Below are 12113 nucleotides of genomic sequence, written 5' to 3'. Positions count from 1 at the left end.
CAGCCACGCCCCCATCTCCATGTCTGAGCCTGCCCTCCTTCTGTCCAGACCCCGCTAAGTCTCCACATGCCCTCTTACAATCTTACAAACTCTCTGCCCCTAACAGCTATCCTTATTCTTCTTTGTTTAAAAAACACAAAAAAAACTTTACTGTTTTTATTTTAAATATATGTGTTTGTTGAAAAAAAAAAATCAAACAGTATAGAAATATAACAATAACAGTTCCCATTTATGGAGTGTTTTCTCTGCATAAGACACAGTATTAAAACACTTAATGTGCATCATTTCATTCACACTTCATAATATCCCTATGAAGCAGGTTTATTTTCATTCCCTTTTACAGATAAGAAGATTAAAGTTCATACAGGTGAGGTAAATTGCCCAAAGTCACTCAGCTAGTACACAGCAAGGCTGAGATTTGAACACAAGTGTTTGCTCTCTGAAGGCCGTGTGCTTAAGTATTACATACGCTACCTTAAAAAGTACAAAGAAGAGAGAGGTATCAACTCCACACCAGGACTCAAAGGTAACCTCTGCTATTGTCCTTCCAGACTTCTCTTTACATACATGTGTGTGGTGTTCATTTTAACCTGATTTTAGTAGAATAAAGTCTGGGGTTGGTTAGGCTTCTAGGAAGAGGGATAATGAGTGACCCACTGTAATTGATCCAGATTTCTCTTCCCCTTAAAAAGCTCTAGGTCAGGGAATATTGGCTGAGTCCCAGGCCCTCTGCTGGTGTCTGAGAGGCTCAGACGTCTTCCTGGGAGTGTCATGCCAAGCACACAGTAAGCACTCAATTAATTCTCTCCAGTGGTACTGTAAGGGACAGATTCTTCTGGGATCCTTGGCCTCTGCTCCAGTGTAGGTATTTAGGAGCTGTGAGTGCCTTCCCTCTCCAAATGGTGCTGGTGCCGGTGTTGGAGCCAAATAAAAAACCAGCTGCCCCAGTGAGCCTAGAAGTGCAGACATGTCATCACTCTGGACAGCAAAATGAATGCTACCACTGCTGTCCCGGGACTGCCACTTAAAGCCCTTGCTGAACTTGTAATCCTGATCTTTCTCATGGCTGCTTAATGAAGAAGGAAGCTTTGGGGACAGAGGTAGTCACAGCTGAGGCTGAATGTGTGTTGTGGGACTAGAGGGAGCAGAGTGGGACCTGCATTCAGTGGCATTTCTAGAACTTACAGTCACTTCTGTCATCTGGTCCAGCCTGGCTTCAGGGGGTTGGAGAGTGACCCCTAGCCAACAAAAGGACTGACTTCAGGGGGCAGTGACATTTCCCTGTTTGGTCACAAGACCTTAACTTAGCAAGCAGAGCAAATGCTTGTCACATCAGGAACTCAGGAAACCTATCTTTCCTTCCCACCTCCCGCTAACCAGTACCTCCCCTGCTACACACACAACCACACACACTCTCTTTAAAAAATTATAAAGTGGTGAATTTTATGTTGCAGAAATTTTACCACAATTTTTTTAAAGGTACCAGCCCAAATTAAATATTCTATTTTCTCTCCTTATTCCTGTGTCTGCATATTCGTCAGGTTCTTTTTTTCCCCAAGCACTGTAATATACATTGTGGAATTTGATCCTCTCAACTTGTGATATAATAAGAGTAGTTATCCTTAGTTCCCTAAACCAGGGATTACTAATTTTTTTAAACTTTTTGTGGAAGTATAACATATACAGAAATGTGCACAGATCATAAATATACAGCTCTATAAATTTTCAAAAGGCAAACATTGCTATGTATCCAAAACCTAAATGAAGAAACAGAACATCACTAGCACCTCAGAAGCCCTCTTTTGACCCCATTCTAGCCACTAATCACTCAAAGGAAATCCCTTTTCATAGATTAAAGGCATAGATTAATTTTTCCTGTTTTTAAACTCGACATAAATGGAATTATAACTATGTATTCTTTTGTGTTTTATTTCTTCCACCTAATGTTATATTTGTGATATTCACCCTTATTGTTGTATGTAGTTATCTCATTGTTGGATAGTGGATTATATGAATTCACCGTGGATTATTTATCTATTCTATTGTTGGTGGACATTTGAATTGCTCCTCATTTTTAGCTATTACAAATAGTGCCGCTGTGAATATTCTTATACGTGTCTTTTGGTTAACATATGTATTTCTAGAAATGTAATTGCTATCATAGAGTACACATATGTTCAACTGTGGCAGATATGGCCAAACAGTTTTCCAAAGTAGTTGTACCAATTTACACTCCCACGAGCAATGAATGAGAGTTCCAGTTGCTCATATTCTCACTAACACTTAGTGTTGTCTGTCTTTTTCGTTTTGGCCATTTTGGTGGATGTGTAGAGATATCCTATCGTGCTTTTCATTTGCATTTTCCTGCTTGTTAGTGAACTGAGTACCTTTTCATATATTTATTAGACATTTGAATATTTTAGGGCCTCTTTAAAGTTTTTTTTCTTGGTTATTAAAGTAATACATGCTAATCTAAGAAGGTTTGGCAAATATAGAAAGGAATCATGGTAGCTTTGTACTATGTCAACTTAGCTAAATTTTCGAACTATGTTTTTCAGAATTGCTTTCCTTGTCTGGTTCTGGGCTAGGGTTGTCCACAAGAACATTTGCACAATGTCTGGAGAGAAGAAGCAAAACACCCATGTTTATGCTCAGGTGTAGAATCAGGCACTGTTGTTAACTCACACAAATTGCCTTAGTTCTGCTGGCTCACCTTGTTGGCCCTGGGATAGCAGTTAGGCCCACAGCTCCTTCGGTTCCCACCAAATCTCATCCTTCAGGCTTTTCAACTCCTGGGCCAAATGTATGTTTAGCTCCATGACAAAGGACCCAGTAAGAGGCTAACACAGCTTCCAATTCACCCTGTGGGCACCACATTTTTTTTTTTTGCAAGTTCCAGTTTGACTTTTTTCTCCCATACTTCATGTCTAGCTACTCTTCCTGACCACCTGCCCCCCTGACTTCAGGCCCAGCACCAGAAGCATATGCAACAGTCACACACAAGCTGTTTAACCAGCTCCCGCAATTGCAAAATGTCAAATCTTTAAAATAAACTTCTTTTTTTAAATAAATTTATTTTATTGATTGATTGATTTTTTTTTTTGGCTGTGTTGGGTCTTCGTTGCTGCATGCAGGCTTCCTCTAGTTGCGGTGAGCGGGGGCTACTCTTCGTTGCGGTGCGCGGGCTTCTCATTGCGGTGGCTTCTCTTGTTGCAGAGCACGGGCTCTAGGCGTGCAGGCTTCAATAGATGTGGTACATGGGCTCAGTAGTTGTGGCGCATGGGCTTAGTTGCTCCGCAGCATGTGGGATCTTCCCAGACCAGGGCTCAAACCCATGTCCCCTGCATTGGCAGGCGGATTCTTAACAACTGCACCACCAGGGAAGTCTCTGGTTTTCTTCTTAATGCCTGTATCAGTCAGTGTATAATCAGAGAAGCAGAACTACTAGGAATGGTTCAAAAAACCCAAAGGCCTCCCCTCCCCACCAAACACAGCTCCCCGGATGTCAGAGATGTAGTCCTTTGATTTAAGCATTACTATCTCGAGTTCTCTTTTAAAATATAAGCACTCCTGAGAGAGGCAACACCTGAACTCCTTAATTCTTCAGGATGAATGATCCCTCAAATGCAGTGATAAGTGAGTTGGTATCATAAAAGCTTTGGTCGAGAACAGGCTAGTCAGGGGGCAGCCAGGGGGATGAGAAGCCAAAGACAAACTTTGCCTCATTTGTAATTTGTCTCAGAGCCTCCTGGGCTCTGAGTTTTACAAGGACAAGATTCAACAGGGCTTTCCTGCTCAAGTCTGAAGCTTGGGCATCAGCTCTGCTCCTCACTGGAGGGTGGACTCACCAGGAGGACAGATTTACTTCCCTGAGAAGAACAGAACCAGAGAGAAGCAACTGGAGATGGAGAGCATTTCAGAAACTGGTGGTGATGAGAAGAAACTGGTGACACCCTCCCTCCCAGCCAGTTCTGCCTGGCTGGTTTCTTAAAGAGGAACAAAAAGGGGATATTGTGGTAAATGTTTCTTGTTTTGTTTTATTTTTCTCTTCCAACGGCTAGAGATACTGTTGGCCTCTTTCCCCTTTTCCTCCTGTCACCACCCTCCCAAGCAAAGGGGACAGTTACCCCACAGGTTGGCTAGTGAGCTGGGACCTCCAGGCTGGCAGGGAGGCCACAGCCCAAAGCATAGGAGTGCCCAGGGGTAACATTATCCTGCCAGAGCTAAACAAGGAACCGAGTGTTTAGAATAACTTCAAGAAAGTCGTAGGCGTTTCCTCTGTCAGGGAAACAAGAAACCGCAGTGAGATAATGGATAGCTATATTCAGGTCACAGATTATCAGCTGCCACTGCTGCTTCCTGTTCAGAACTCAATGAAACTTCTTTCTAGTCACTGGAGCTTCATGGATAATGCAAGCATGACAACATTTAGTGCTGTAGGGCTTGGGAGCACTGCCTGGGGATCTGACACAACCCAGTGATGAATTATTTTTGTGGGGGTGAGGCTTCAGGGACCTGTTTCTGGTGGGGTAAGTGGTGGATGAGAAGCCACAGTGAGAATAACTTTTGCCAAACTCAATTTTTTTTTCCAGGCTCTTGGACTAAGAGAGTTTTGTGCATTATCTCATTCGACTCTTAAAATTACCTGAGGCAAAAAAGTGTTGGCAAGGATGTAAAATTAGACCCCTTGTACATTGTTGGTGGGAATGCAAAATGGTGCAGCTACTATGGAAAGCAGTGTGGAGGTTCCTCAAAAATTAAAAATAGAACTGCCATATGATCTAGCAATCCCCCTCCTGGGTATCTATCCAAAAGAATTGAAATCAGAATCTCAAAGAGATATTAGCACTGCCATGTTCACTGCAGCACTGTTCACAATAGTCAAGATGTGGAAACAATCTAAATGTCCATTAAAGGATGAATGGATAAAGAATATGTGGTACATATATACAATGGAATATTATTCAGCCTTAAAAAAGAAGGAAATCCTAAAAACATGTGACAACATGGTGGAGCCTTGAGGACATTATACTAAGTGAAATAAGTCAGTTACAGAAGGACAAGTACTCTGATTCTACTTATATAAGGAATTTAAATAGTGAAACTCATAGAAACAGAAAGCAGAACAGTGCTTGCCAGAGGCAGGCTGGAGGGGGAAATGAAGAGCTTCTAATCAATAGGTTTAAGGCTTCAGTAATGCAAAATGAATAAGTTCTAGATCTGCTGTATAGCATCATGACTATAATTAACAATATTGTACTACACACTTAAAAATCTCTGAAGAGAGTAGATCTCATGTTAAGTGTTCTTACCACAATAAAATAAAAATTTAATTTAAGAATTACCCTATGAGAGGGATACTGTTATCCCCATTTTATGGATGAGACAAGGGGATCATAAATGTTAAGTAACTTGCCCAGAAGCCACAGTAGTAGAACTGGGAACTAGAATCAAGACTTACTTCTCTGCCTCTCCCTCTCTCTCTGCCTCTCCCTCTCCCTCTCCCTCTCCCTCTCTCTCTCTCTCTCTCTCTCTCTCTCTCTCTCTCTCTCTCTCTCTCCCTCACAGTACTGTATTGCACTGTCCCTTACATACACTTAATATACATATACCCATGTGGCCACCACCCAGATCAAAATCAGAACACTTCCATTCCCTTATGCCCCTTTCCAGCAAATACCCACTCCCTCTAACTTCCAAGGTAACCAATATTCTGACTTCTATCCTCATAGATTTGATTAGAACTTCAAAATCAAATTCTTGATTCCTATTCTTGAACTTCATATGAATGGAATCATACTCTTGTTTCTGGCTTCTTTTGCTCAATACAGTATGTCTAAGATTTATCCACATTGTTGTATGTATCAGGAGTTTGTTCCTTTTTATTGATGAATACTATATGATTTTATGAATATACCACCTAATTTATTTATCCATTCTCCTGTTGATGAATATTTAGGTTGTTTCCAGTTTTAGGCCTTTTTTTAAAAAAATAAATTTATTTATTTATTTTTGGCTGTGTTGGGTCTTCGTTTCTGTGCGAGGGCTTTCTCTAGTTGTGCCAAGCGGGGGCCACTCTTCATCGCGGCGCATGGGCCTCTCACTGTCACGGCCTCTCTTGTTGCGGAGCACAGGCTCCAGATGCGCAGGCTCAGTAGTTGTGGCTCACGGGCCCAGTTGCTCCACGGCATGTGGGATCTTCCCAGACCAGGGCTCGAACCTGTCTCCCCTGCATTGGCAGGCAGATTCTCAACCACTGCGCCACCAGGGAAGCCCTAGGCCATGAATAATACTATCATGAACATTTTTCTTAGGTAGGAATATATTTAACATTATTAAATACTGCCAAATCATTTAGTTTCTCCATGTCCTTGTCAACACATGGAATTGTCATTCTTTTCATTTTAGCCATTAGAGTGAGTGTGAGAAATACCTCTTTCTGATTTCAGAGGCTGTGCAGCATCATCAAGCTCTGGATCTGAGCAACTGCTACATCCATGGCTCTCTGGCTTGGGTGGGAACAAGTGGCCTAAGTACCACTTACATGCTGGCAGCAAGAATGGAAAGTAGCTCCCCAGGACAGCTGGGTGCCAGGAAGCTGCCTCCTCCATCATTTCTGAGGGGTGTCCACCAACTTCAAGATTGAGTGTGCATATGTCATTTTCTAGGAAAAGCTCTCTTAGAGAAAGCTCTCCTGTGGCTTCTGGTACAAGGGTATGCCAAGTGTGTGGCCAGTGTGGTCAGAGCCTACTGTGAAGTCGGCCTGTTCTTCTTTGCTAACAACTTGGAGTGGTTCAAGCCAGAACATCAGAACACTCTCAAGGTTAGGGCCTGGCCCAGGAAGCACTGTAGCCTGAAGCATAAAACCCTAGAATTATGTTGCAGCTTGGCCTCCTCCTGTAATGTGGACTTGGGCAAGTCATTTAGTCTTTCTGTGACTCAGTTTATTCAATTTTTAAATGGGCAGCTATATAGCTGCTCTATAGCTCATGCAAGGTTCTTCAAAGGCTTGTTACTCTTCCTAGGGTGTCTTTCTCCAGCCCATCTTCTCCCCACGTCCCCTGTGTCTCCACCACACTGACCTATTTAATGTTCATGAGCAGGATAGCCTCTTTCACTCCTCTAGATTTTTATAAAGATGTTTTCATACAAGGTATTCTCTTCCTGTGGAATACCCTTCCTCACCTTGTCCAAATGGCAACCACCTCCTCATTCTTTAAGACTCAGCATAAGCACCATCTCCTCTGTGAAATGCTCCCTGGTCATTCTTTGATTCTCCTGGCAGATGGAGACCCCCATAACACTTGGTATTATACATCCTCTCACATAGCACTGTTTTCTTGTGAGTCTTCTCCACTAGACCATGAGCTCCTTAAGAAGAAAATCCTCTGGGGAATTCCCAGGAGGTCCAGTGGGTTGGGACTCGGCGCTGTCACTGTGGAGCGCCTGGGTTTGATCCCTGGTCGGGGAACTAAAATCCCACAAATCATGCAGTGTGGCAAAAAAAAAAAAAAAAAAAAAAAAAAGGGCAAAGGATTTGAAGAGACATTTCTCTAAAGGAGTCATACAAATGGTCAATAAGCACATGAAAAGATGATGAGCCTCATTAGTTATTAGGGAAGTGCAAATCAAAACTAAAAAAATGAGGCACCACTTACTAGAATGGCTAAATAAAAAAATTTTTTTTTATTTACTTTACTTATTTTTTTTACTTTTGCTCAGCGGCCATGGCCCACGGGCCCAGCCGCTCCGCGGCACGTGGGATCCTCCCAGACCGGGGCGCGAACCCGGTTCCCCTGCATCGGCAGGCGGACGCGCAACCACTGCGCCACCAGGGAAGCCCTTATTTACTTTTTTTTACTTTAAAAAAAGAAGAAAAACTTCTAGCACTGTGTCAGGCTGATAGCTCAGTAAATATTTACTGGACGAATGAATAAATCTTGAATGAAAAGGAAGTGTGGAAATAGTAAAAAAAGGAAATTAACCCTTCATTATTATTATATATATAAAAGAAATTTATACATATTGCAAAATATTCAAGCAATAGAAGTAAAGGTTTCCCCTAATCCACCCCATACTCAGGGATAGCTCTATAAGCAGTTTGCTCTGAGACCTTTTTCTATACATAAACAAATTTTTCTCAGGTTTTCTGAGCCTGTTTTTTACTTATTATATTATGAACACCCTTTAGTAATTTTTAAATTTTTTTAATTTTATTTATTTATTTTTGGCTGCGTTGAGTCTTCATTGCTTCGCGCGGGCTTTCTCTAGTTGTGGTGAGCAGCGGCTACTCTTCTTGGCTGTGCATGGGCTTCTCATTGCAGTGGCTTCTCTTGTTGCAGAGCACGGGCTCTAGGCGTGCGAGCTTCAGTAGTTGTAGCAGGCGGGCTCAGTAGTTGTGACTCACGGGCTCTAGAACGCAGGCTCAGTAGTTGTGGCACATGGGCTTAGTTGCTCCACGGCATGTGGGATCTTCCCAGACCAGGGCTTGAACCCGTGTCCCCTGCATTGGCAGGCGGATTCTTAACCACTGTGCCACCAGGGAAGTCCCTTTGAGTAATTTTTTTTTTAAATATTATTCAAACAGAAGTTGAAAGAACAAGTCTCAGACTTGGTAAATAGGTCAGGGAGAGGAACCTAAAGAGTGAGTTTTCTTTTCCGTTCACCCCTCTGAAAATCCTAAAAAGTCCCTTATTCATTCATTCCTTTATTCATTTTAATTACAAAACTCACATCTGTGCACTGTAACAAATTCAGACAATACAGAAATGTATAAATAAAAACATAAACATCTTCCATATATGTAAGTATATATGTATGTGTACAATTTTAAAAAAGAAAAAGAAGACTGTACTATTTGTGTTCTGTAACTTGCTTTTTTCACCTAGTAGCTTTTCACCTAGTAGAAAGATGGACATCTTTCTACATCAGTAAATATATATCTACCCCATCCTTTTTTATGCTTGCATAGTATTCCATTAAATGATATACCATGATTTAGATGTTTTCTACCTTCTGCTAATGCAATATATCCGTTCCATAAACACTTATTGAGCACCAATAGGAAAGATTAAATAACAGTGTAGACCTTGCGATGACAGGTTTATCCCAGGATGCTGTGGGAGCCCAGAGGGGACACACAGACTGGGAGGCCTGTATTTGACAGCAGCACCTGAAGTAACAAGAGTGGAACTTGAAAGCATGACTTGAAAAGGCCAGCTGCCCAGCACTTTTCCTCCCACACAAGTCTTGCATTTCATTGGCTGGAACAAGGCAGGATCCAGGACCCCCAGAGAGAGCTTCTGGAACGTGAGCTGAATGGAACAAGTACCATTTGCTTTAGATGAACAGATTGGTTTTACAGAAACAGGAAATTTCTCTCATACTTTAAGTCCTAAAATAGAATAAATATGCTGGGATGCACAGGGATTTGGGGAATTTGCTTAACTTTGTGAAGTACATTTGATGTGTATTTTGAATCTGGCAATCTCAACGTGAGCTGTTACACACTTCTCAAAAAGGCTCGTATTGAAAATCAAGGCATGGCCACAATCAAGGAATGTTCACACAGTAATAGAGTGGAGGGAAGAAAACACCTCTAAGCATTGCTGGTCTCAAAGGTACAGGAAGTGGAACCCTTCCTGCTCTGTTAGGGAGACTGTAAATCAGGCAGCCTAGAGGACCAAGCACGGCCTGGCCCAGCCTTCCTCTGTAGCCTCGCTTCCAGATTATTTCCCTGACACTGGCCCTCATGTTCCTCCAACTCAGCACACTGTCCACCTCAGGGCCTCCACACAGGCCTTCCCTTTGTCTGGAAGGCCCCTTCTCTCCCAGTCATCTCCCGGACCCCCACTCTTCCTAGTCTATTCCTATTCATCCTTGAATTCTCAGCCTGATGGAGGCTGTCTCTGAACCCCCAGTATAAATTAGGTTCCTTTGTCTACATTCTCCAACAACCTTTTCTTTTCTTTCAGAGAAGTTACAATTGCAATAATATTGGTCTGTGTGATTATTTGTTTAGTGATAACGTCCTCTACTAGGAACTGTGTCTGTTTTATTCATAGCTGAATTCCTAGGGTCTCATAAATGTCTGATGCAAAATAGTACCCAATAAATATTTGTTGAATGAACGAATGCCTCTAGAGGGCGATTTCCTTCAAAATTGTAAATGTGTGACTCAGTAGTCCCATGGAAAGAATCTCTCCCACAGAAATAGCATGACTGCCCAAGATACAGGTGCAAGTATGTGCATAGATGCATTTGTATTAGCAGAGGCTTAGAAAATGCCTACATTATGGTGCATCATTCAATGGAATACTATGTAACCATTCAAAGGAATGACAAATATATACATTTACAGATATGAAAAATGTCAAGGGAGAAATGAATAGGTGGAGCACAGAGGATTTTTAGGGCAGTGAAATTACGCTGTATGATATGAAAATGGTGGATATATGTCACTATACATTTGTCAAAACCCATAGAATGTACAACACCAAGAGTGAACCCTAATGTCAACTATGGACTTTGGGTGATTGTGATGTGTCAGCACAGGTTCATCAACTGTAACAAATATACCGCTCTGGTGGGGGATGTTGATACTAGGGGAGGCTGTGTGTGGATGGGGGTAGGGAGTATATGGGAAATCTCTGTACCTTCCACTCAATTTTGTTGTAAATTTAAAACTTTTCTTTAAAAAGGTCTATTTTTTTAAAACGTGCTTGAGCCATATATGGGGGTTTTCTACTTTTTTATTTACACATCCATGTTTTCTAAATTTGTTAGAGGGCACATCTATTAATTACTTTTGTAATTAAGAAATACTAAAGATCAAAAGAGAAAGGAAGATAAAAACCTTCTAGAAAGTAGGCATAGAGGGAACTTACCTCAACATAATAAAGGCCATATATGACAAACCCACAGCCAACATTGTTCTCAATGGTGAAAAACTGAAAGCATTTCCACTAAGATCAGGAAGAAGACAAGGTTGCCCACTCTTACCACTATTATTCAACATAGTTTTGGAAGTTTTAGCCACAGCAATCAGAGAAGAAAAAGAAATAAAAGGAATCCAAATCAGAAAAGAAGAAGCAAAACTGTCACTGTTTGCAGATGACATGATACTATACATAGAGAATCCTAAAGATGGTACCAGAAAACTACTTGAGCTAATCAATGAATTTGGTAAAGTAGCAGGGTACAAAATTAATGCACAGAAATCTCTTGCATATCTATACACTAATGATGAAAAATCTGAAAGAGAAATTAAGGAAACACTCCCATTTACCACTGCAACTAAAAGAATAAAACACCTAGGAATAAACCTACATAAGGAAACAAAAGACCTGTATGCAGAAAACTATAAGACACTGATGAAAGAAATTAAAGATGATACAAACAGATGGAGAGATATACCATGTTTTTGGATTGGAAGAATCAACACTGTGAAAATGACTATAGCACCCAAAGCAATCCACAGATTCAATGCAATCCCTATCAAACTACCAATGGCATTTTTCACAGAACTAAAACAAAAAATTTCACAATTTGTACTGAAATACAAAAGACCCCGAATAGCCAAAGCAATCTTGAGAACGAAAAATGGAGCTGGAGGAATCAGGCTCCCTGACTTCAGACTGACTATACTACAAAGCTACAATAATCAAAACAGTATGGGGCTTCCCTGGTGGGGCAGTGGTTGAGAGTCCGCCTGCCGATGCAGGGGACACGGGTTCGTGCCCCGGTCCGGGAAGATCCCACATGCCGCGGAGCAGCTAGGCCCGTGAGCCATGGCCACTGAGCCTACGCTTCCAGAGCCTGTGCTCTGCAACAGGAGAGGCCACAACAGTGAGAGGCCCGCGTACTGCAAAAAAAAAAAAAAGACAGTATGGTAGTGCACAAAAACAGAAATATAGATGAATGGAACTGGATACAAAGCCCAGAGATAAACCCATGCACATATGGTCACCTTATCTTTGATAAAGGAGGCAAGAATATACAATGGAGAAAAGACAGCCTCTTCAATAAGTCGTGCTGGGAAAACTGGGCAGCTACATGTAAAAGAATGAAATTAGAACACTCCCTAACACCATACACAAAAATAAACTCAAAAT

General features: G+C 41.6%; 1 protein-coding gene across 1 annotated transcript in view; it reads right to left on the bottom strand.

The window, feature by feature from the left end:
- Positions 1-3115: 3115 nt before the first annotated feature.
- PLAU (plasminogen activator, urokinase) overlaps positions 3116-12113 on the bottom strand; it is a 39097-nt gene continuing 30099 nt past the window's right edge. Inside the window, exon 12 of the transcript XR_008616062.1 lies at positions 3116-3407. The gene's annotated coding sequence lies outside the window, so the exon portion shown is untranslated. The remainder of the gene's footprint in view (positions 3408-12113) is intronic.

This window comes from Physeter macrocephalus, chromosome 20, assembly GCF_002837175.3.
Source record: "Physeter macrocephalus isolate SW-GA chromosome 20, ASM283717v5, whole genome shotgun sequence".
In the NCBI taxonomy this organism is placed as follows: Eukaryota; Metazoa; Chordata; class Mammalia; order Artiodactyla; family Physeteridae; genus Physeter; species Physeter macrocephalus.
This window is presented reverse-complemented; position numbering and strand designations above follow the sequence as displayed.